General features: G+C 46.0%; 1 protein-coding gene across 1 annotated transcript in view; it reads left to right on the forward strand.

Annotated features, from left to right (window-relative positions):
- The window catches only part of mn1b (meningioma 1b), a 48,223-nt gene that overhangs the window by 5,238 nt on the left and 16,532 nt on the right, over nucleotides 1-26,453 (forward strand). The gene's annotated exons all lie outside the window — the stretch shown is intronic.

A 26,453-nucleotide genomic window follows, 5' to 3' on the forward strand; every position in this document is an offset into this window, starting at 1 on the left:
TTTACATTGGCACGACAGGAATTTGAGGATTACATATCACGGTGAAATAAATACAGCCATTCACTTTAAAGTTAATTTAGAAATCTTCTAATAGCCCACTATTTTTCCAACTGTGTTTGACTATTGTTGGCAATTTATTTAAATGCTTTATTGCCTCTTTTGTCACTTTGAAATGTTTCATTATCATGCATTAATATTATTATTAATTATGTAGTGTTCAAATATTTTTTTTTTTTTTTTTTTATAATTTAGGAGTTTGTACAAAACCAAGTTTCTTAAGAAAAATGTAAATGTTGTGGCCCAAAGGCACAGAGGCAGTTTCTTTCAGTGTGTATCTTTATGGGATCAACTAGTTCTTTAATTTGTTTTTTATGGTTTTATATCTAAATCAAAATGCAGATAAATCATTTTACTGTCACGTTGCTGCGGACCCGTTGGTTCTTCTAATTCTTCCTACTCTACTAATCTCGATAATCCAGTATTACAATATTATTCTGAGTAAATTATTTCTATATTGCTGTTTTTCTATAATGTTGGATTATATGCATTTTAAACTGAGTATCAAACACCTTGTGTGCATTATTGTATAATTTGCAGAATCAGGCATGGTGTGTGAGGATATGTTGCTTTCATTTAATTGGTCATTTCTTTTTATATACTCTTTGTTCTGATTTGTACATTAGTTATTTCCAAATGATGGACGCTGGAAGGCCGTGTGTGTGTGTGTGTGGTGTGTGTGTGTGTGTGTGTGTGTGTGTGTGTGTGTGTGTGTGTGTGTGTGTGTGTGGGTGTGTGTGTGTGTGTGTGTGTGTGTGGTGGTGTGTGTGTGTGGTTGGTGTGGTGGTGTGTGTGTGTCTATATAATAATGGATGGATGGGTAAAATAGATATCTGTAGGGTGCGCCTCTTTGTTCTGATCAGTGCGGGTGCAGAGAGGGGGGGAGGGAGGGGGGGGGGGGTGGTGGTGGTGGGGGGGGTGGGGGGGGGGGGGGGGGGGGGGTGCGCACCGCCACCTGAGTCCACGCGCATTGGTTTATATGAGACTGAGCACAGCGTGTCGGGTTAACACTGATCCCAGCACCTCCACAGAGTACTGGAACTTAACATATAACTCTGATTCAGCACGCTAACACCACCCTGATTTTTTAATTTTATTATTATTATTATTATTATTATTATTATAAATCTACAGAAGAAAACCAAGCATGCTACAGTTGAACGTGATCCAGAATCCTCCTGATTAAGTCCTCTCAGCTAAGACAAAATGACAACAACACTGAACATTTTGGCCTTTTTGTTCCCATAGTTTCCTTCCCCATTTATAGATTTAAAAAAAAAAAAAAAAGCTATGGAGTTTTATTAATTCACATGACATTTAAATACAAAAAACTGCAAACTGAACCCGAGCGTGTAGTGGTGTAAGGAAGCGAGAGAACCGTCCCGATGCCAGGAGATGATACGTAACATCATCACTTTTGATGTTGATTGATGAGTTTCCCGTCGGCCTGTTGCTCTCGCTGCTCCGTCGCTCCGGGCCGGGGGACAGCTCACTCTATTAAAAATGAAAAAAATATTAAAAAGGAATTACAATATCACCAGGTATTTAAAAGCAGAATAGTCTCATTTCTGCCTTCATTTCCTCTCCCCTGCTCTGTCTCCTGTCTCCTTCTCTCTCTCTTTCTGTCTGCTGCTGTCTCCTTCTCTCTCCTCTCCTTTCTCTCTCTCTTTCTGTCTGCTGTCTCCTTCTGCTGCTCGCTTCTCGCTTTCTCCTCTATTACTGTCTCGGCTGTCTCCTTCTTCTCGCTTTTCTCTCTCTCTTTTCCGTCTGCCTGTCCCTTCTTCTTCTCTCCTTCTCCCTAATTAATGTCTCCTGTCTCCTTCTCTCTTCTCTCCTTTCTCTCTCTCTTTCCGTCTCCTGTCTCCTTCTCTCTTCTCTCCTTTCTCTCTCTCTTTCTGTCTGCTGTCTCCTTCTCCTCTCTTCGTCCTTTCTCTCTTCTTATTCGGCGTCTCCTTAGTTCCTTCTCTCTTTTCTGCTCCTTTCTACTCTATTAACTGTCGCCTGTCTCCTTCTTCTCGCTCCTGTTCTCTCCTCTTTCCGTCTCACTGTCTCCTTCGTACTGCTCTCTCCTTGTCTCTGCGCATCTTTCTGTCTGCGTTCTCCTTCTCGTTTCTCTCGACTTTCTCTCTATTATTCGTCTCCTGTCTCATTCCTTTCTTCCCTTTCTCCTCTCTCTCTGTCTCCATGTCCTATCGCTTCTCTCCTTTCTCTCCTCTTTCCGTTCCTACTTCCCTTGCTCTTTCTCTCCTCCTTTCTCTCTAATTAATGTCTCGTGTCCTGTCATCTTCTATCCTTCTATCACTCGTACATGGCTCCTTTCTCTTGCTCTCTTAATGTCTCTCGTTTGATGTTCTCCTTCTGCTCTTCTCTCCTTTCTCCTATGTCGTCTCTCTGTCTCCTTCTCTCTTCTTCTTCCTCTCTTTAATCTGTCTCCTGTCTCTTCTCTCGTATCCTCCTTTCTCTCTCTTTTCTCCTTCCCTGGTACCTTCCTCTCTCCTTTTATTTCCTCTCTCTCTTCTTCCTCTGCTCTTTAGCCTCTCCTCTTCTCCTCCTCTCTCTTCGGTCTCCTGATACTCTTCTTCTCAGTCGCGCTTTCTCTCTATTACTGTTCCTGTATACTCCTTCTCTCTTCTCTCTCTTTCTCTCTCCTGTCTACTTCTCTATCTCTCTTCCTATCTTCGTCTACTGTCTCCTTCTCTCCTCTACCTTCTCTCTATAAGTCTCTGTACTTGCCTCTCTTATTCCTCTTGTCTCCTTCTACTCTCTCTTCTTCTCTGGTCTCTCTATTAATGTCTCCGTTCCTTCTCTCTTCTCTCCTTCTCTTATTAATGTCTCCTGTCTCCTATCTACCTCTTCGTCTCTCAGCTTTTCTCTCTCTCTATGTCGCCGTCTCTTCTCCTCCTTCTCTCTCTTCTCGTCTCGTCTCTCTATTATTTCTAGCCTGTGCTCTTCTCTCGCTTCTCTCTCTCTTTCCGTACCTGTCTCCTTCTCTCTCGCTCGCTTTCTCTATATTAAGTCTCACTATCTCCTGCCTTCCTCTCCTTCTCTCTATTAATGTCATCCTGTCTCCTTCTCTCTTCTCTCCTTTCTCTCTCTCTCTTTCCGTCCCTGTCTCCTTCTCTCTCCCATCTCCTTTCTCTCTTTCGGTCTCCTTCTCTCCCCTATCTTCTCCTTTATCTCTCCTGTCTCCTATTCTCCTTTCCTTCTCTCTCTTTTTCTGTCTCCTTCTCTTTCTCCTACCCTCTCCTTTCTACCTCTCATTCTGTCTCCTGCCTCTTTATCTCCCCTACCCTCTCATTTCTCTCTCTTTCTGTCTCCTACTCTCCCCTCCCTCCTTTCTCCTTTCTGTCTCCTCCCCCCCCCCCCCCCCTCTCAGCCCTCCCTGCATGGACCGAGGCATGCAGCTCTGGAGCTATCGATAGCTATTTATTAGCACAAATCACGGCTCCTGACAGTTTCTCATTTGAGTGCTTCAGACAGCAAAGATGAAAAAAAAGAAGAAGAAAAAGGGTGGAGGGGTGTATTTGTTGGGGGGGGGGGGGGAGGAGATTTTGAGATTGAATCTGATGCTTAGGCTACACAGAAGGGAGCAAAATAGCATAATAATTGAAGATAAGTCATAGCCCGCAGTGGAGTTCCAGCAGAGCCGGGATCCCGCTGTAAAAAATATCCCTCCCTGTGTACAAGCCCGTCTTTTGGGCAGATAATGCACTGACACTCACTTAAAATATAAATCATTAGTGCATTAATATTAACTAAATGTAACTCGGGCAAGAAAAGGCCTTAAAAGATCATTGTCATTAGCATGAAATGCATTAATGTAATTCCTGTGACTGGGGGAGATTATAGTTTTTGACACTTACAATAAGTTGAGATAACATGTTATTTATCAGAACAATTAAAGACTTAAGACAGTAAAGACTTCGTTACACCATGCAGTGAAAAGATGATTATGTCCGTTTTCTTTACACAACCAATATAATAATGGGAATTATCCAATAAAGATAAAACAAACAATAAAAAGTAGTAATAAACAGTTTTAAAATGGGGACATTGGGTGTTAAAAACACACAAGATTGACATAACCAGGGAAGATATTTTGGTTATATATATTGGTTAAATATAAATCTGAAATACACACAGAGAAATTAGTTTTCTACAGTGGTAGATTTGAGTTATGATTTTCTTCTTGCAGGTGAGATGCTTTTCTACCTGTCCTCTCGTGTCTTCTTCAGCTCTCAGGAGTGTTGTTGTTGAGTTATGCAGCGATTATTTCCACTTTTAAGCAATAAGCGTTCTGTCAGATTGTTAAAATTCACCATTTTGTATTTTGAAGACCTCATGAAATTTAAATTAAATGTGTTATAATCAGCGGCGGATTGTAACGTGCATCTACTCCAGTACTGTACTTAACCCTCATGTTGTCCTCATGTTGTCCTCATGTTGTCCTCATGTTGTCCCATATTTGTCCTCATGTTGTCCTCATGTTGCCCTCATGTTCCCTCAGTTGCCTCATGTTGTCTCATGTTGTCTCATGTTGTCTCATGTTGTCCTCATGTTCCCCATGTGCCCTCATGTCATCCTCATGTCGTCCTCATGTTGTCCTCATGTTTTCCTCATGTTGCCCTCATGTTGCCTCATGTTGCCCTCAGTTGTCCCCATGTGTCCCCATGTTGCCCTCATGTTGGTCCTCATGTTGTCCTCATGTTGTCCTCATTTGCCCTCATGTTTGCCCTCATGTTGCCCTCATGTTGTCCTCATGTTGTCCTCATGTTGCCCTCATCTTGCCTCATGTTTTCCCATGTTGCCTCATGTTGTTGCCCTCATGTTGCCTCTCATGTTGTCCTCATGTTGTCCTCATGTTGCTCCTCATGTTGCCCTCATGTGCCCTTACTTTTTACTGCAGTAACATTATCAATGAAAGGAAAAGTAAAAAAAAAAAAAACATCAATAAAAAGTGGGAAAAAGCGTTAATTTTCAATTTTTTATGGGAAGGGTCAAAAACGGAGAAAATTTGACATTTACGTCCCTTTTTCAGTCCTTTTTTTTTTTTTACTTTTCACTACCACCACCTTACTAGTTACCAGTTACTACTTACTTTAGTTACTTTACTTTTACTGAGTAACTTTGTCATTGCAGGACTTAGAGAAGTAGCAGGTGGATTAGTACGTTTACTGCAGTAGGGATCTGAATCTGAATATGAGAAATAATCTGCTTCTGTTGAGAGTTCAGGTTTTGTCCCGAGGACTCCTAAGTGAGGGCGTCTGGTTGTTTTTTTACCTTAACTGTGGAAGTTGAAGGGTGTTGGGGGGGGGGAGGTGGGGGGGGGTGTGGACGTGGACGTGGGTGGTGCAGAAGAGTCGATGCTAGTGGACGTTAAAAAAGCTGCTACGTCAAGGGTCAGTGTGGACGGATGTAGGGCTGCAGCTAACGATTAGCTTCTTTATTAGCTTCTTTGTTAGCTTCTTTATTAGCTTCTTTATTAGCTTCTTTAGCATTTTCAGGATGAATGGATGAGTTCTCTGGACTCTAAAATGTCCGAAAATTGTGAAAAATGTGGATCAGTGTTTCCCAAAAAGTCCCAACACATGACGTCTTCAGATGTCTCATTTTGTCCCCAACTCAAAGACAGTCTTTTAAAAAAAAAAGTTGATTCTGGGGAAAAGAACCACTTTTAAAGGGGCGACCTCTAGCTCCCACCTGTAGGCTGAGTCCTTTACAGCGGTTCGGGTTCAAATCCCACCTGTGGCCCTTTGCTGCGTGACATCCCCCACCTTTCCTGTCTATCCTCTTCAAATAAAGGGACAAATGTCCAATTAATAACCTCATTTTTTACCAAAATACCGCGACCCACGCCCTACTGCAGGCCCAGTTGTCCCTCTGTAAACGGTCCTTGTACGGCGTCGGTTAACATATTTCCCCTTCTTTCATTTCTTCTCCTCTTCCCGTGTGTGTGTGTGTGTGTGTGTGTGTGTGTGTGTGTGTGTGTGTGTGTGTGGGGTTAGATAGAGGTTTACTGTTCATGACTGTGTCAAATGTCACCTTATAGAAAAAACGTGCCAGTAAAGGTAACCCAAACAAGAGCCCATCAGTCTGGAGAGCTGCAAGATGAATCCATTAGTTTCAATTGGTGTAATTAATCGCCAACCACCCCTTACAAAACTCCATTGACAACATGACCAACCCCCATCCCAGATTCCTGTCACCTCTCTTTATGGAAAACCGGAGCTAAATAAATCCCATGAGGTCCTGGTCCTACGACCTCTCCTTTATGGAAAGACCATGGAGATAAATAACATCCCTGCTTCCCGGGTCTGACCTGCCCTCTTTAATGGAAGACCTGGAGATAAATAACTCCCAAGTCCTGTCTAGACTTCTCTTTATGGAGAAGACCCTAGGAGATTAAATAACTCCCAGAGCCTGGTCTACCTGCGCTTTATGGAAGACCTGGAATAAACTCACCCGCATGAGTCCGTTCAGACCTTCTCTTTATGAAAGACCTTGTAATAAAGACATCCCAGAGTCCTGGTCTAGACCTGCTCTTTTATAAAGACCTGGGAATAAATAACATCCCAGAGTCCGGTCTAGACCTAGCTCTTTATGGCAAACCTGGGAGATAATAGACACAACCCAAAAAAAAAATAAAAACAGAATTTTTTAAGTTAAATAACTGTGTCCAATGGTAACAAAAACACACTCTCTGTTCATATTTCAATACAGAAATCTAGCTGTGATCACGTACACAAGGACAATTCTGTTAAATCTCAGTCATACACCTGTTACTTACAGATAATTTAAGGCTATTATATTACGAGTGTATGACGCTAATATACAGCACAAAACATTTTAAAATATTATAAGGCTCTGACACAACAACCCCGGCTGCTCTGGAACATTTATATTCTTTTCATTTAATTGTACATTCATTATCTTAATGTCACAAGTGACAATATTTCCGTGCAGTTCACCTGCACACTCATTATTGGCGGGTTGTGGGGTGAAAATTAAAACAATAACCCTTATTTCCCTTGAAAATCCATAAAAAACATAATAATAATCTGAGACTGGTCAGCAGCAAAAAGACCACAGTTCGTGAAGGTAACTACAAACTGGACAGTTTTTCCTATTGACTCCCCATTGACTTGTCCCCCCCCCCCCCCCCCCCCCCCCCACCCACGTGCACTCAGACCCAAACCCGGAAAATAGGGTCCAGGTTAAAAAAAACCCCGGTAGTTAATGCTAGAATGAACCTAAAGGGTTAAATTGTTATCACATCTACCAACAATATATTAGCATTTTAGTTTGGTTTCATTTAATCTGTAAAATAACAGGATTCAGTCATTGGCCGGTTTTTTTCATTGATTCATAATAAAACAGAAAAGCTTGAGCATGGATAGTTCTTATAAGTTGTAATAATAGAAATATACGTTTAATGATCTGACACTCCTTATTACACACACCCTAAACGAGGGATGTCACGGAGCTAGGGGGGGGCTGCCAACTGCAACTGCGAGGGGGTTCAAGTGCACCTTTTGGTCCATAAGTGACTTGAACCGCAACCCTGCGTAGTTTCCCAGCCAATCCCCTACGAATACGGAGCACTGCCCCCCCAAAAGATTGGTCCTTCTTATAAACTTCAACCCAAAGAATTTAAATCTTCTTTATTCAGTATATATTCAGTACATATAATACTTGAAGGTTTTAATGGCCTCGAAGCAGGTCCAGGGTTCAACTCTGCCAGGTCAAACTCCTAACATGTCTTCCCCCCCTCCTCCCCCCCCCCCAATCTTGTCAAATTAAACGTGGAAAAGGCCCCAAAAATAATACAACAATCTGAAAATAAAGAAGTGCACTGAACTCAGAGGGGTGTGCAAACGTTTGGCCTGCACTCAACGGTAATGTATATGATTCATTAACCCACAAATTAGATTCTTTTTTTTTTTTTTTTTTTTTCTTGCTTTGATTCATACTTAAGCATATATTTATTATATGATTATTATTATTAGTTTATATTTGCAGCATGACCAATCTGTGACCTCAGTGCCTCATATCACATGTGGAAACCAGTCTGAGTGCGTGGTGGAGCTTGAGCGCAACTAGGTGGCACTGTGTCGTTGGTAAAACACCCTCTCATTTCCCTTCCCTCCCCCTCGCCCCCCCACCGCACGCAAGCTCCCGTGCTGTCTTGAACCTTCTTCTACCTAATGCCCGTGCACCGTCCAAACTTAGAAGAGGAGGATCTGGAGTCTCCATTTCACCCAAGAAAACACATCCTAGTGGAGAAGGGACGTGTGTAGCGTTGATTATTCCCACGTTCTCCTTTTAGTTCAGTTTATAACAGAGCTGTGGTAATCTCCGCAGCCTCACCACCTAAACGCAGCCCGCCTAAACACCCCCCCCCCCCCCCCCCGCCCCCCCCGCACGCACTACCTGGTTAGGTGTACCGACAATCATCGTAATATTTGTGTTCTTTGGGGTTTACTTTTACACATGAAGAGAAAAAATGAGTGCAAGAAAGATCCAAGGTGTCGCCGAAAAAATTGTCCCAATGCTTAGATAAATACACCAAAGCAAAAAAGAGAGAGTAGAGGAAGAGAGAAAACTCCTGTTTTCGAGCTCCAAACAACTTAAGACACTGTTGAATGGATTTGGCTATATCAGAAAGACAGGACATCTGTCTTCTTATTAGACCGCACACCATTATTGAGATACTCTACTGACATGTTTGGACCTTGGTCTCAAACTCACATGATAATGATGATAAAGCTATATTTGAATAATGTCATGTATCTTATTTTATTGGCCAACGCTCCGTTTACCCAAACCTTGGACGGTTGCGGCCCACAGCTAATCAGGACCTAGAAGCTAAATTCTCCGATTGGCGGTGCGCATTTTTTTTCTTTCTCTTCTAAATATATTACTCAGACAATGTTATTGTTATTTGGAAACCATAGCCATATCATCCACATGATATAGTTCAGATGGTCTTTAAGGATGATTTGTTCCCCCCTTCCGGGCTGCACAACACACACACACACACACAAAACACAACCAACAGACACACACACACGCACACCACACACAACAGCCACAACGACACCCACAACACACAAACACAATAAAAGATGTGGGCACATTTATGATATCGTCTAATTTCTGTCTTTTTGTATCAATATCAGCCCGCATATGTAGGGCACTAGGTGACATACTATGATGCCAAGTCCCCGAGCCGTTTTGGCCTTTTTGATAACAATTTGATAGTTTTTTCACACTGAGAACCGTGTTACATGCATCATGTGTGCGCTTAAGCGGGTCAAAAAGAAAAAGTCACACTTTACTGGGACAAAATGACCGTTATTCTGGGAGTTCTTCCTGCTGTGTGAAACGCAGGTTGGGAGTGTTCGACCCGAAGGCAAAAAGGTTAAGAAAAACCCATGATTGAGTGTAGAAATGGGATTTGCATTTGCATGTTCTAAAGCTCATCAACTCAAATTGTGTTCGCCGTGCACACCGGTTTATAGCAGGAATTGCAGAATCAGAAAATGGTTTATTGCCTTGGTGGATGGTGCCATTCAAGGAAAGGAAATTATACAATCAAATAGCAGATATGACGTGTTTTTAAACAATAAGAGAGGAAAGGAAAAGGGTACTGAAGGTTATGGTGCAGCGTTGCTAGTATGTGCAGGGAAGCCAAAGTACAAAACAGCATGTGCACAGGGCTAATACGAAAAGTGTTGTTTATTGCGAAGAAGCTCAAGCAACCAAAAAGAGATAGCTGAAATTTCACGTATAAGCTCGTTTTTTATTCCATAAACAGATCACGATTCCTTTGGGAAAAAATAGAAAACCAGTTAGTCTACTAAAAAACATGTCTATTTTATTGATTTTTTATCAGATTTTTCTTTTAGCTATTAGTCCTTTTTTTTATTTTCATTCACTTTTGGCCACTGCTGAACTATCTTATCCTATTATCTATCGTGCTGTCTCTGTCTGTCTGTCTGTTCGTCTGTCGTCTGTGCTGTCTTGTCTGTCGGTCTATCTAACTGTAAATTGGGTTTAAAGTGTGAAAACACTAATTTTTAAGTCGAAAGTCACTTCTAAACCCTGCTTTTCACCAGTACTCTCACGGACACCTTAAAAGCGTAGTCCCGCCCCCGAAGCTTTCTCAGGTCCGTCCTGATTGGTGAGAGCTCGGATGGAAGCGGCTGCAGAAAATCAAAACTTGTTTGCGGCTCCTCCGGACGCGTTTATCTCACACGCGCCGAGAAGGGGGCAGAGCGGTGTATGTGTCTCGTTAATTCGCTCCCAAGTTTGCACTCAGACCACACCAGGCCGGCACGGCACGGCACGGCGCGGTGCACGGAGGGCACCCGCAACACTTTTTGGAGAGCGAAACGCATTGAAGGATTAAAGAAAACAAGGCGCTTTCACATGCAGACCCTGAACGCGAGCGGTGGAGGATGCGTCAACCGCTACGGGGGTCTGGTCATTGCGGGTATGCGAGTGGTACGTGCACCCGCGCGCAAACGGACGCTCCGTTCCCGGTGCCTGCAGGGTTGGAGCCCCGTCGTTTGTGGACTACCCACTGACTTTGGGCTACGTGCTGCCACACGAGATTTGAAGGGACATCAGTGGTGGCAGCATTTAATTAAAAGATAATTTTTCTCTACTCCAATCTACAAAGACAGTTTTGAACCAAACGGCTCCAATTGGACTTTTTTTCTTTTCTGTTTCAAGTAGTGGGACTTATCAAAAAAAAAAAGTCGCTGTGGTAACAGTGACATTGGACTGATAATGACATTAGTTAACAAAAATTGTTCTTTTTTGACCCTCCAATTCTGCGCCTCCTTTTGGGATTTTTAGTTTTTTTTTTGGGCGACATGATTTTGTGGCCTTTGAAGGAAATGCGCACAGAAAAACTTTGGAACTTACTGGGTAGAGTCTTCCGTGCAGCAAGTAATACCATGTTTGTATTTGTTTGCCTTAGTCGAAGACAAATACAAGAGCAGTTAAGTGCACGAATATAATACCGGGAACAGGACACAGTTTACGTGACGATTGGACTCAGTCGTGTCCTCATAGCTTCTCTCCTCTCGTCGCCTTAGAGAAGTAAAAAAAAAAAAAAAAGTGATAAGCAATGAGTAACTTTTTGGTGAGTTTTAACATTCAAGAATTATGTACGCTGATAACAACAATTTGACTTAGTTCTTGTATAGCCTATCTTCCTTTTTGTTTTCCTTTTGGGGACAGACGGAAATAAACAGACCGATGGTCTGGCAAACGCCGTCATGGTGGGATTGATTTTGGCAGGGATTGTATGTTTGGGGGGGGGAGCAGTTTGGTTCTCAGGATAATAGCAGAAACCCTTGCCAGTCATGAGAAAACATAAACCAACCGAGGCTAAACATGGGCTCGCATTATAAAGGCCCGTTTTTCACACGCGTAGGCCCGCCGGGGGCCGTGGAGCCCGCATGGCCCGCTGAACGAGCGACATTCTCGGGCCAATGCTGAACATGAACTGAAGCAGTACGGGGGCTTCCACCCGCGGGGGCCACTCGAACAACAATGCACGGGGCCGGCAGCGGCTCCATCAGCATCTGCAAGGCAAGTACCCATGCAATGGTTTTTAGACAACCAACAACCCTCATCAAGGACATCCTCACGGCCATCACCCCACCCCCACCAAGCCCACCCTCATTTCAGTGTAAGTTTTGGAGGCCCGGAGCCGGGCTCATCCTGCCTGCATGGTGGCAGGCTAATGCTACAACAACAATGGCATGGGGACACAGCGGGCTTTGAGCGTATTTAGCCTCTCGCTGAGGGGCAGGCCAGGGACGGCTTTCCCAGCAGCGCACAGCAGCAGGCAGCAGCACAGCGGCCGGTAACAGTACCTGACTTTCACATCACGGGCCACCAGTGGCGCCACGCAGTCCCCGCTCCCTGTCTCCCCATGGCCAGTTCGCCCACAGAGCAGCACATCCTCCCTGCCTTCGCCTTCCCCCTCATCCTCCTGCCTAGATTCTCCGGCTTGAGAATCTGCGCATGCCCAACCAGGGTGCTGTCACGGATTAAGTAAACTTCCCAAGTGAGGCTCCAATCTGGACATTTGATGTACATTATTTTCCCCCCGTCATACAGAATCTTCCATTGCGCCCCCTTTTGTGACGGGGAGGGCCGGTTCCCGTGGTAATTCCCAGGGAACCCCGGCATGCCACGGACAACCGTATGCCGGCATCTCCAAGGCCACCACCTCCTTCCGCATCCCCACAGCCTCATCATTGAGTTTTTTTTTTGAGCGTTTTGGAAACGGCCGGAGGTGCCCATGGGAATGGAGCCGTGGGTCAACGTAAACTTCTCTCATGCCAGCAGCAGCAACACAACGTCTTGCAGGTGATAGCCATAGCGATAATTCATGCCCCCCTGGCCTCCCACGACCCCCTCAGGCTGACCATGCTCCATAACCCCAACATTCTGAGCGTAATGGGTCCTGATGCCTGGCCACACACCAGTTTAATACCCATTCACGAGACTGGAAAATAGGGGTCTGCACCCCTAGGGTACCCCATGTTATAATATCAACAACCCCTCCTCCCCCCTCCAGCCAGCTCCCCTACCAGGTCTTGCACCACTTGACTCTTCCCCTAATGAACATGGCTAAAGGCCGAGGTTTGAACCTTTCCCATGCACCATGGCGGTGAAGCTGGTGTTCCTGGGTGTGGGATGAAAACACTCTCTCCACTCTACCGCTACCCCGTCCTGTCTGGAGAGTTCACCCCACCTGGATGAAGTTTCCCCCCATGTCGCTGCAGCACAACCCGGGCCTGAGCAGTCATCCTGCAGCAGCGGCCAGAACGCAACCATGTGAATCCGGACAATGGCCTCTCGCAACCAGCACCGAGGATGCAGTCAAGCCCATTTCTGCAGCAGCTGTGTCCCGACGTGGCGACGTGCCCCCTGCCCAATGGATCCGGTGGCCCCGTGGGGATCTGCCTCAACCCCACTTGGACAGGAGACTGCCGCAGGATGAAGCATTGAGGACTCAATCCTAATGTAGCTCGGAAACTCCCTGTTCCAGGGGTCCCCCCACCGGGGAGATGATTTCACGGCGTATGGGGTGGAGCGGGTAATGAGTTGGGCCTAGCGACATGGGCTGCATCGAACTGTGCCGGGATGATGTTTAGTCCCCTTCATGGGCATTCGGAGCCCAATGATATACCATGATACTGCTCACTGTGCAGCTCTGCTCCCTCCCCGGGCATTCACTCCACAATTCAACGGGGGCAACATTCTCTCAAATGCATCTCCCTGAGCGGGGACGGGGCATCCGAATGCACCGGCGGAGAGGCGACCGGCGACCTTCCCCGTCACCTCCCCTTGTACACATCCAACTTTCCCCTATGGAGGGAGTACCGTCAGGGGCGGCCACAGTGCTTCCCCAGTGGTGAACACCTCACCGGGGAGCTTAACCCTCCTCAGTCGGGTTCCTCCAGCCATCGTCGTCGGTTAGTAAGCTGGGGGCTCTGTCCCCCTCGTGAACACATTCAGCACACCATCCGAAAGACAGTGTTTCACGGCCAGAGCTGCCTGGCGGCTCTTCCACGGCTGCCAGAACATTATCGCTAGCCCTAGGGGCCCCCCAATCTTAACGTAACATTCAACGGAAGAACCAAGAGCAAACGAAACTGGTCAGACGGGCAGGACATAATCGCAGCACGTCGAATGGGACTGGCCGTGCTGTAGTGAATATTCTTCAAGCAGCGCTTCCCAGACAGCCCGATGCCTGTCACCGGAATAGCAACTCAGAATCCTCCGAGAGTCAAAAAAAGCCAGCCCGTTGCAGGGAATCAGTGCCCTCTCCCCAACTACAACATGACGGCTACCCCTTTCAGGTGAGGGGAAGGCAACACAGGACGGGAGAGGGAGAGGGATGATAAAAGATACATCGGACACTGTACCTGGAATTTTTTTTCCCCTGACATGGGAACCCTGGTGTAAGTCCAGGCCAGCAGGCCCCCCTACATCGTGGCTTTGGGGAAGGGTTGTGGGTCACGCCCCCATGAGAAACACCTCCCGTCACCGCCCCCCCTCCCCCCACCCCCCCCCATGTTTTGTTTTTCCCTTGGGGGAAAGGATGCACCTAATGTTTGGGGACAGGCGACCCTTAGTCTTTCTTGGACAGTGGCATCAAAGTTCGGCCAATCCTGACAGCAGCTCGCTCCTCGAGTGGATTTGTTCCCTGACGACGTATCAGCACCCTTAGGCAACGAGGACAGTCTCCTCCACCTCGGACGCTGCGGGTGCCCGTGGCCAACAAGCCCTATCGTCATGCCCTATGGTCACCGCTCGCCCAAAATGCAAAGGAGCGAGCACGGTTGATAAGTTGACAGAACCCCCTAGGCATGGGCATTAACCAATCACACTAACTCGACGCCGACAGCTACGGACTCAGTCGCTGGCTGTTTGGTTCCGGCGGGTGAGCCACCGTGCACTCCCGGGGTGGAGCGGTACGCACACCATCCAGCCCTCTGTCCGGATGAAATCCACCCTCTGGAGATCCTGCATGCCCAGATCCAGCCTACAGCGCCAGCAGAGCAGCATCTCCATGCCTCAGCCCCTGTCCCATGAAAAATGCAAAAATGAACGGCTCCTGTCCGTCACAGACGAGACAATGGTTGCGAGCTTCAGCCCGGATACTGGGAAGGGCTCAATGGCACTATTGTCCTTGACACCCTCATGTCCAGAGCAATCACTCCACCTGGTACTGCCCGGTGACAAGGCATGAAGGAACGGGTCGGAGGATTACACGCCAATGTGACCATGGGATAAAAAATAAGATCCAAAACAACGCAAGAAGGTAAAAAATAACCCTTTTTAATTCCACTGTTTCTGTCTCCCTTCCTCAATCGACTCCTCATCACAATTGTCCTCAATAAAGTCGTAAAATGCTTTTTGGTCTGAAGTGCAGTGTACAGCCATTCATAATAGTAGAATCTTTTTTGTAACGCTTATAATGGACTTTTGTTCCACATTGTGCGTTCCGACGGCGGCCGTCCTCCTGTTCTACTACGGGGCCTTTGAATTTTTAGAGCGTCCGTCTTTAGGTGAAAGATCGCTAACGGTGGCCCCCATTCAAGTATTTAAAGAAAAAAAAAAAAATCAGATTGATAATGCTAAAAAATGGGTCACATTGACAATGTAAAGAAAAAAAAAAGAGAACAAAACGAAATCAGGCTAGATCTGACTGAACACAAGCAAACCTCATGTGTTCCATACTCTTCGTTGTGGAGGCTCTCTTAAAGACAGCCCCCGGCAAGTCAACATTTCCCGGGTTCTTTATCTCGTTTTTCAGTGCGAGCGCTACATCGAGAGATAATGGCTTTTTTGAGGATATGCGTGCACAGCGGGGTTTCCCTCGCTAGTTTTGTTTTGTCATTTTCACCCTGGGATAATAGCGGCGGATTGATTTTTTTTTTTTTTTTTTTTTTTTTTTTTTTTTTTTATCATTGGCACGACAGGAATTTGAGGATTACATGATCACGGTGCATAAATACAGCCATTTCACGTTTAAATTTAATTTAAAATCTTCTAATAGCACTATTTTTCCAACTGTGTGTTTGACTATTTTGGCAATTATTTTAAAATGCCTTGTATTGCCTCTTGTTGGTGGCACTGTTTGAAATGATTTCATTATCTGGATTAATATTCTTAGTATTATGAGTGTTCAATATTTTTTTTTTTTTTTTTTTATATTTAGGAGTTTGTACAAACCAAGTTTCTAGAATGTAAATGTTGTGGCCCAAAGGCAACAGAGGGCCAGTTTCTTTCATTGTGACCTTTATGGGATCCAACGAGTTCTTTCATTTTTTTTTATGGTTTTATAGCTAATCAAAATGCAGATAAATCATTTAACTGTCACGGTTGCTGCGGACCCGTTGGTTCTTCCTAATTCTTCCTCTCTACTAATCCTTCCCCGATAACCATATTACAATATGATTCTGAAGGTAAATTATTTTCTAATATTGCTGTTTTTCTATAATGTTGGATAAAAAAATATGATTTTAAAACTGAGTATCAAACGACCTTGTGTGCATTATTGTATAATTGCAGAATTCATGACATGGGGGTGAGGACTGTTGCTTTCATTTAATTGTTTCATTTCTTTTATATATCTCCTTTGTCTTTATTTGTAAACATTAGTTATTTCAATGAATGGACGCTGGAAGTCCGTGTTGTGGTGTGTGTGTGTGGGTGTGTTGTGTGTGTTTGTGTGTGGTTGTGGTGTGTGTGTGGGTGTGTGTGTGTTTTGTGGTGTGTTGTGTGTTGTGTGGTGTGTGGTGGTGTGTGTGGTGGGTGGGTGTGGTGTGTTGTGGGTGTTTGTGTGTTGGTGGTCTATAGAATAATGGATGGATGGTAAAATAGAGGATAGCTTGTAATGGTTCGGCCTCTTTGTTCTGATCAGTTCGGTTGCCGAGAGGGGGGGGGGATGAGGGGGGTGTGGTTTGGTGGGCAGGGGGGGGTGTGGTGCGCACCGCCGAGCCTGAGTCCCTGCGCATTGTTTATATGAGACTGAGAACAGCGTGTCGGGTTAACACTGTCCCAGCACCTCCACATAGTACGGAACTTCACATATACCTCTATTCAGCAGCACGCTAACACCACCCTGATTTTTTAATTTATTATTAGTATTATTATTATTTATATTATAATCTACAGAAGAAAACCAAGCCTGCTACTTTTAACGATCCAAATCCCTCCTGATTAAGTCCTCTCAGCTAAGACAAAATGTGACAACAAAACTGAACATTTTGGCCTTTTTGGGTTCCATAGTTTCCTTTCCCCCATTTATAGATTTAAAAAAAAAAAACCTATTGTTTTTATATTAATCCCATGACATTTAAATACAAAAAAAAAACTGCAAACTGAACCCCCGAGCGTGTATGTGTACGGAAGCGAGAGAATCCTCCCGCTGGCCAGGAGATGATACTAACAATCATCACTTTTGATGGTGTTGAGTATTAGTGTTCCCCATTTTCCCGTCGGCCTGTGTTGCTCTCGCTGTGCTCCGTCTCTCCGGGCCGGGGGACAGCTCACGTCTATTAAAATGAAAAAATATTACAAGGAATTACAATTCACCAGTCTTTAAAAGCAGAATAGTCTCCTTTCTGCCTTCATTCCGCTCCCCTATCCTCTGTCCTCGCTGTCTCCTTCTCCTCTCTCTTTCTTTCTCCCTGTCCTCCTTCCTCTCCCCTCCTCTCCCTTCTCTCTCTCTTTCGTCTGCTGTCTCCTTCGCTCTTCTCTCCTCTCCTTTCTCTCTATAATGCTCCTGTCTCCTTCTCCCTTCTCGTCCTTTCTCCCTCATCTTTCCGTCTCCTGTCCGCCTTCGGCTCTCTCCTTCTCTCTCTCTTCTCCTCCTTTTCTCTCTATTAATGTCTCCTGTCTCCTTACTCTTGTCTCCTCTTCTCTCCTTTCTCCCCTCTCTCTTCCGTCCCCTGTCTCCTTCTCTCCTTCTCTCCTTTTCCTTCTCTCTCTCGTCCTTTCTGTCTTGCTGTGTCTCTTCTCTCTCTTCTCGCTCCTTTCTCTCTCTTTCCGTCTCTCCTTCTCCTTCCCTCTTTCTCTCCTTTCTCTCTATTACTCATGTCGCCTGTCTCCTTCTCATCGCGCTCCCTCCCCCCTCTCCCCTCTTCTCCCCTCTCTTTCTCCCCTCCCCTCCTCCCTCTCTCTCTCCTCCTGTCTCCTCCCCTTCTCTCTTCCTTTCTCCCCTTTCTTTCCCTCCGTCCCTCCCTCGTACGCGTCCTCTCTTTCTTTCCGTCTCCCCTCTCCCCGTCTCCCTTCTCTCTTCTCTCTCTCTCCCTCCTTTCTCTCTCTCTTTCTGTCTGCTGTCCTCCTTCTCTCTTCTCTCTCCTCCTTTCAATCTCTATTAGTAATTCTCCTGCCTTCCTTCTCCCCTCCCTCCTCCCTCTTCCCTCCTCCTATTCTCTCCTCCTCTTCTGTCGCTGTCTCCTTCTCCTCTCTTCTCTCTCCTTTCTCTCGCTCTTTACTTTCTCTCGCTTTTTCTTTTTCCGTCTCCTGTCTCCTTCTCACCTTGCACTCCTTTTCTCTCTATTAAGTCTCCTTTCTCCTCTCTCTTCAATCCTTATCTTCTATTTCTCCCTATTAATGGTCTCCTTCTCCTTCTCTCTGCTCCCCTTCTCTCAAATCTCCCCTTTCCTCTCTTTCCCGTCTCCTCTCCTGTCCTCCCTTCTCTCTTCTCCTCCTTTCTCCCTCTCTTCCTCTCCTCCTTTCCTCCTCTAATTAAGGTCCTCCTGTCTCCTTCTCTCTCTCTCTTTCCCTTTCTTCTCCTTTTCTCTCTCTCTTTCCTTCCGCCTTCCTCCTGTCCCTTCCCCTTCTCTCTTCTCGTCCTCCTCGTCGTCCCCCCTTCTCTCTCTTCGCTCCTTTCCTCCTCTCCTCTTTTACTCCATTACTCTTTTTCCTCCTCCTCTCTCCTTTTTTCCCCTCCTCTCTCTCTCTCTCTCTTCTTCTCTCTTTTTTTTCTTCCTCTCTTTTGCTCTCTCCCCCCCTCTTCTTCCACTCTCCTTTCCTCCTCCTCGCTCCTTTCCCTCCTTCTCTTCCCTCTCCCCTCCTCTTTTTTCTTCCTTCTTTCCTCCTCCTTTCTGTCTCTCCCTCCCCAGCTCTCCTTTTCTCTCTCTCCTCTTTTTCATCCCCTTTTCTCTCCTCTGTTTTCTTTCTTTTTTGTCTCTCTCGGCTCTGCTTTCCTCTCCTCTCGCTTCCTCTCCCCTCTCCTCTTCCTCTCTCCCTCTCTTTTCTCTCCCTCGTTTTTCTTGGTTTCTCTCCTCCTTTCTCTCCCTCCCCTTCCCTCTCTTTTTGTCCTCTCCTCTTCCCTCTCTCTCCTCCTCTCCCCTCTTTCTCCTTGTCTCTCCTCTCCTTCTCTCTCCTTCTCCTTTCTCTCTATAATGTCTCCTGGTCGCCCTGTCCTCTCCTCTTCTCTCCGTTCCTCTCTCTCTTTCCGTCGCTCCCTTCCTGGTCTCCTTCTACTCTTCTCCTCCTTTCTCTCTCGTATCATGTCTCCTGTCTCCTTCTCCTCTTCTCTCCTTTCTCTCATTAGTCTGCTCCTGTCTCCTCTCTCTTCTCGTCCTTTCTCTCCTCCTATTACTTCTCTCTGTTCCTTCTCTTCTCCTTCCTTTCTCTCTCTCTTTCGTCTCCTGTCCTCCCTCTCCCCCTCTTCTCTCCTTTCTCTCTATTAATGTCTCCCTGTCTTCCTTCCTCCTGTCTCTCCCTTCTCTTCTCATCCTTTCCTCTCTTCTCTTTTTTTCCCGTCTCCTGTCTCCTTCTCTTCTCTCTCCCTCTCCTTTCTCCCCCATCCTATTACAGGTCTCCCTATCTCCTATCTCCTTCTCCTCCTCTCCTTTCTCTCTAATTAATGTCCTCCCTGGTCCTCTCCTTCCTTCCTCTCCTCCTCTCTCTTCTCCCTTCTCCCCCCCCCCTCTTATCTCGTCCCGCCCCTCCTCTCTCTCTCTCCCTCTTCCTCTTCCCCTCCGCTTCCCTTCCCCTCCTCTCGGCCTCGGCTCTCTCTCTCTCTTCCTCCTCCCTCCCTCTCCTCTCCTCTCTCTTCCTTCTCTCCTTTCCTCTCTGCTCCTCTTCTTTCCGTCCCCTAGTTCTCCTTCTCTCTCCCATCTCCTTTCTCTCTCTTTTCGGTCTCCTTCTCCAGTCCCCTATCTTCCCTTTTCTCTACTGTCTCCTATCCCTTTCCGTCTCTCTCTTTTTTTGTCTCTTCCTTTCTCCTACCCTCTCCTTTCTACCTCTCATCTGTCCTCCTGGCCATCTTATTATCCCCTACCCTTCATTTCTCTCTACTGTCTGTCTCCTACTCTCTCCCCCCTCCTCTATCTCCTTTCTGTCTCCTCCCCCCCCCCCCCCCCTCTCAGCCCTCCCTGCATGGACACGAGCATGCAGCTCTCGGAGCGGTCGATAGCTAGTTAGCACAAATCACGCTCCTGACAGTTTCTCATTTGAGTGCTTCACGCAAGATGAAAAAAAAGAAGAAAGAAAGGGTGAGGGTGTATTTGTTGGGGGGGGGGGGGAGGAGATTTTGAGATTGAATCTGATGCTTAGGCACACAGAAGGGAGCAAAATAGCATAATAATTGAAGATAGTCTAGGCCCGCAGTGGGTTCCAGCAGAGCCGGGATCCCGCTGTAAAAATATCCCTCCCGGTGTACAAGCCGTCTTTTGGGCAGATAATGCACTGACATCACTAAAATATAAATCTTAGTGCATTATATTACTAAATGTAACTCGTCAAGAAAAGGCCTTAAAAGATCATTGTCATTAGCATGAAATGCATTAATGTAATTCCTGTGACTGGGGAGATTATAGTTTTTGACACTGTACAATAGTTAGATAACATGTTATTTATCAGAACAATTAAAGACTTAAGACAGTAAAGAACTTCGTTACACCATGCAGTGAAAGATGATTATGTCCTTTTTCCTTTACACAACCAATATAAATGGGAATTATCCATAAATAAAACAAACAATAAAAAGTAGTAATAACAGTTTTAAAATGGGGACATTGGGTGTTAAAAACCACACAAGATTGACTAACAGGGAAGATATTTTGGTTATTATTATTTGGTAAATATAACTCTGAAATCACACACAGGAATTAGTTTTTCTACATGGTAGATTTGAGTTATGATTTTCTTCTTGCAGGTGAGATGCTTTTCTACCTGTCCTCTCGTGTCTTCTTCAGCTCTCAGGGATTGTTTTTTGAGTTATGCAGCGATTATTTCCACTTTTAAGCAAAGCGTTCTGTCAGATTGTTAAAATTCACCATTTTTGTATTTTGAAGACCTCATGAAATTTAAATTAAATGTGTTATAATCAGCGGCGGATTGTAACTGCATCTCCTCCAGTACGTACTTACCCTCATGTTCCTCAGTTTGTCCTCATGTTGTCCTCATTTTGTCCCCATGTTGTCCTCATGTTGTCCTCATGTTGTCCTCATGTTGCCCTCATGTTGCCCTCATGTTGTCCTCATGTTGTCTTCATGTTGTCTTCATGTTGTCCTCATGTTGCCCTCATGTTGCCCTCATGTCATCCTCATGTCGTCCTCATGTTGTCCTCATGTTGTCCTCATGTTGCCCTCATGTTGCCCTCATGTTGCCCTCATGTTGTCCCCATGTTGTCCCCTTCCCTCATTTTGTCCCCATGTTGTCCTCATGTGTCCTCATTTGCCCTCATTTGCCCTCATGTTGCCCTCATGTTGTCCTCATGTTGTCCTCATGTTGCCCTCAGTCTTGCCCTCATGTTGTCCTCATGTTGTCCTCATGTTGCCCTCATGTTGCCCTCATGTTGTCCTCATGTTGTCCTCATGTTGCCCTCATGTTGCCCTCATGTTGCCCTTACTTTTTACTGCAGTAACATTATCAATGCAAAGGAAAAGTAAAAAAAAAAAAACATCAATAAAAAGTGGGAAAAAAGCGTTAATTTTCAATTTTTTATGGGAAGGGTCAAAAACGAGAAAAAATTGACATTTACGTCCCTTTTTCAGTCTTTTTTTTTTTTTTTACTTTTCACTACCACCACCTTACTAGTCCAGTTACACTACTTACTTTAGTTACTTTACTTTTTACTGCAGTACTTTGTCATTGCAGGACTTAGAGAGAGTACAGGGTGGTATGTATTTTACTGCAGTAGAGGTCTGAATCTGAATATGAGAAATAATCTGCTGCTTCTGTTGAGAGTTCAGGTTTGTCCCAGGACTCCTAAGTGAGGCGTCTTGGTTGTTTTTTTACCTTACCTGTGTGAGAGTTGAAGGGTGGTGGGGGGGGGGTGGGGGTGGGGGGGGGGGGGGTGTGGGACTGGTGGTCAGAAGAGTCGATGCTAGTGGACGTTAAAAAGCTGCTACGTCAAGGGTCAGTGTGGACGGATGTAGGCGCGCAGCTAACGATTGCTTCTTTATTAGCTTCTTGTTAGCTTCTTTATTAGCTTCTTTATTAGCTTCTTTAGCATTTTCAGGATAATGATGAGTTCTCTGGACTCTAAAATGTCCGAAAATTGTGAAAATGTGGATCATGTTTCCAAAAAGTCCCAACACATGACGTCTTCAGATGTCTCATTTTGTCCCCAACTCAAAGACAGTCTTTTAAAAAAAAAAAGTTGATTCTGGGAAAAGAACCACTTTTAAAGGGCGACCCTCAGCTCCCACCTGTAGGCTGAGTCCTTTACAGCGTTCGGGTTCAAATCCCACCGGTGGCCCTTTGCTGCGTGACATCCCCCACCTTCCTGTCTATCCTCTTCAAATAAAGGGACAAATGTCCAATTAATACCCTCATTTTTTTACCAAAATACCGCGACCACGCCCTACTGCAGCCCAGTTGTCCCCTGAAACGGTCCTTGTACGGCGTCGGTTAACATATTTCCCCTTCTTTCATTTCTTTCTTCTCCTCTTCCGTGTGTTGTGTGTGGTGTGTGTGTGTGGTGTGGTGTGTTGTGTGTGTGTGTGTGTGTGTTTGTTTGTGTGTGTGTGTGTGTGTGTGGGTGTGTGTGTGTGTGGTGTGGTGTGTGGGTGTGTGGTGGTGTGTGTGTTGTGTTGTGTGTGTGTGTGGGTTTGTGTGAAGCCGACGTTCACTTGGAAACTTGGTGCAAGTCTTGATAACAGGCGAGGAATGGATTCAGTTCTTTTTATTTAGGCATTTTGCACACACATGCACACAGACACACACACACACACACACGCAAAGAGACACACACACACACACACACACACCAAAGAGACACACCACACACCAAAGAGACACACACATACAGACGCACGCAGAGAGAGACATACACCACCACACATACACATATATATACACACAGAGACACACACACCACACACCACACACACAACATATATATATAATATATATATTATATACAACACACACACCACACACCCACACACCACCACACACAGGCACACGCGCGCACACACACAAGAGGCACACGCGCGCACACACACACACTTGTGCAACTTTCCTCTCTTTTTTTTCCTTTTTTAAAAACACTCCTCAGTTGACCCTGTTACGCCTGCCACCTCAATATCCCCCCTAACCGCTCTAATCATGATCAATCTCCCTCTCTCTCCTCTCTCTCTCCCTCTCTCCTCTCTCTCTCTCTTTCTCTCTCTCTCTCCTCTCTCTCCCTCTCTCTCTCTTTCTCTCTCTCTCTTCTCCTCTTCCCTCCTCCTTTCTCTCTTCTCCTCCTCTTCCGTTTCCTCCCTCCCCCCTCTCGCCTCCTCCCCCTCCCTCACCTTTCCTCCCCCCGTCCCGCTTCTACCCTCTCTCTCTCTTCTCTCTCTCTCTCTCTCTCTTCTCTCTCTCTCTCTCTCTTCTTCCACTCCCTTTCTCTCCTATCTCTCCTTATCTCTCCCGCATTCTTCTCTCTCTCTCTCTCTCTGCTCCCTCTACTCTTGCTCCTCCCTCCTCTCTCCTCGTCCCTCCCTCTCTCTCTCTCTCTCTCTCTTACTGTGACAGGTTTGATAAGAGGGAACTGCATCTTATCACACCTACTGAAAACCGCGTATTGATATTCACCGCCGAGAACATCCTGCGAGATTAGCTTCCTTTGACATTTCGATACGACAACACCCCCCCCCCTCCCCCCGCCCCACATACCCCAAATCACACCGATTATTTCTATTTCGTTCCTCTTGTAAAAAAGAGAAAGGAGGAAGGAGAAAGTGATTGGCATGTGCTTGAGTGGTGTTGTAGAAGAGAAACGGCTCGGGGCGGTGTGTGTTCCTCACCTGTCGTCACCACGATTTCACATCGACTTCTGTTGCACGCGCTCCTAATGATGCTCATTATGATAATCGTAGCAATTAGCCTCGGTAATATTGTTTTTCCAAAAGTCATAATTCATCCTCAGGCAACTCTGGAAGTTTGACTCGGGTTCACGGGGGGGGGCTGGGGGGGGGCGAAGAACAGCTGATTTGCGGCTAGAAGTGTTGATTTGAAAGCAACTTAAAGACGTGATTGTAATGACGGAGAACTGTCCTCCTGAGTGCAATTGTCCCCGATGTGGACAGGGGACATGTGTCCCTCGGCGTAGTCAAAGTCGACTAAAGTCCCCAAAAAGCCCCAAGAGGACGTCCTCAAATGTCTCGTTTTGTCCCCATCTCAAAGACATTCAGCTTCCTGTCCCAGAGGAGAGAAGACACTAGAAGACATTCACATTTAACACGCTGGAATCAGTGTGTTGTGTGTCACTTGTTGGATCGGCTGGTCGATCAGTCGAGGGATGTTCAACAGGAGGTCTGGGGGCCGTGGGGGTCCTCAGCGTCACTAGGGGGGGGGCCGTCTCTCTTCAGTTAAGGGCCCTTGGCTTAAATACGCTGAAGACCCCTGATTAGTCGACTATGCTAGTCCCTGCGGCTCTGCCGTGGTTCTGTGGTGTGATCATATACTGTGGTGTGTTGTGTGTGTGTGTGTGTGTGTGTGTGGTGTGTGTGTGTGTGTGTGTTGTGTGTGTGTGTGTGTGTGTGTGTGTGTGTGTGTGTGTGTGTGTGTGTGTGAGAGGTTGTGTGTGTGTGATGTGAGAGAGATTGCGTGTGTGGTGCGCTTGGTTGCGCAGTGTGTGACGGAGCAGAGGGGCAGTTTGTTGCCACGTAAGTTGACAGCGTGGATTTGTCAGGCGGAGACATGAAGTTTGATTTATTTGACCCCCCCCACCACACACACCACACCAACACACACCACACACACACACCTTACCCCCCCCACCCCATCTCAGGTGTCTCACTCGGTTGAACACGCTCACTTAATGTGTGGAAAACATTTAAGAATATTTCTTGACTGTAAATACGCGCATGTAATAAAAAAACAAAAACGACTGGAATTTAAGACAGTGTGTGAGAAGGTTTGTGTGTGTGTGATGTGAGAGAGATTGTGTGTGTGTGTGTGTGTTTCTGTGTGTGTGTTGTATGTTGTATGTGTGTGTGTGCCTTGTGCGGGCTCCATATTCCCAGGCTTTTTTGCAAGACATTGTGTGTTTTGTGTGTCTTGCGTGTGCGTGCGTGTGTGTGTGCGTGCGCGTGCCATATTCCAGGCTTTTTGCAAGACATTGGTGCTTGTGTGTGTGGTTGTGCTTGTCGTGTGTGTTGTGTGTGCGTTTGCGTGCTCCATATTCCCAGGCCTTTTTGCGTGACATTGAGCGCTGGTGACAGTCGGAGGAAGCCTGTTAGAGAAGCGAGCTTGTGACTGATGAAGAGAGAGAGGAAGATGAACAGAGGTGTCGGGCCCTGCTGGATTTTCAACTCCTCAAAAATCCGGGGTTGTTTCCCCCGGGAAGGGTGTTAGAATAAAATAAAACGTGTCTCAGCATGGGGTAAATATTGTCCTTGGACGCAGCGGGCAACGGAGAAGCAGAATAGTTTGTCTGGGAGACGCACGGGACGAGGAGTCCGTCCCTCCTGGACAGACGTCCACCGTCTCGCTGCCAGTCTGAAGGTGTCCTGGTTCACCTGTGGCTGCGAAGAGAAATCGTTCATTCACAAGTCGTCGGCTCGAGTTGTCATCTTTTTATGAAAAGAAAGTACAACATCTCTGATTCCAGCTTGGTAAATGTGAATATCTTCTAGTTTCTAGTCCCCTCTGGGACAGTGAGCTGAATGTCTTTGAGTCGGGGACAAAACGAGACCTTTGAGGACGTCATCTTGGGACTTTTTGGGAAAACATTGATAGAAAGATTTTTAACGATAAAAACAAAGTGCTAATCCATTCATCGAGGAAATAACCATCAGGGAAGATAATTGTTAGGTGTGTGTGCGTGTGTGTGCGTGGGTGTGCGTGGGTGTGTGTGTGTGCGCGTGTGTGTGCGTGTGTGTGCGTGTGTGTGTGTTCGATATTCCCAGGCTTTTCTGCAAGACATCGAGAGAAAAAAAAAAAAACTACTAATCCATTCATTGAGAAAATAAACGACAATCATCGCAGGGAAGATAATTGTTAGAGTGTGTGTGTTTTGGGTGTGTGTGTTGTGTGTGTGTGTGTGTTGTGTGTGGGTGTGTGGTGTGTGTGTGTGTGTGTGTGTGTGTGGGTGTGTGTGTGTGTGTGTGTGTTGTGTGTGTGTGTGGTGTGTGTGTGTGTGTGTGTGTGTGTGTGTGTGTGTTCCTCCATATTCCCAAGCTTTTTTGCAAGACATTGAGAAACACCGACAAATTAATCGTCAGCGAAGTATTGTTAGGTGGTGTGTGTGTTGTGTGTGTGGTGTGTGTGTGTTGTGTGGTGTGTGTGTGTGTTGTCACGCTGCCAGCAGCCGTTATGTTATTAGCCGTACAGGTAGTTGTCAGGCTCCTTTAATTTGTATTGAGCGATTGACAAATGGGTTATGACACCGGAGCGGCTGCGTGACA

This window comes from Etheostoma spectabile, unplaced genomic scaffold, assembly GCF_008692095.1.
Source record: "Etheostoma spectabile isolate EspeVRDwgs_2016 unplaced genomic scaffold, UIUC_Espe_1.0 scaffold310, whole genome shotgun sequence".
In the NCBI taxonomy this organism is placed as follows: domain Eukaryota; kingdom Metazoa; phylum Chordata; class Actinopteri; order Perciformes; family Percidae; genus Etheostoma; species Etheostoma spectabile.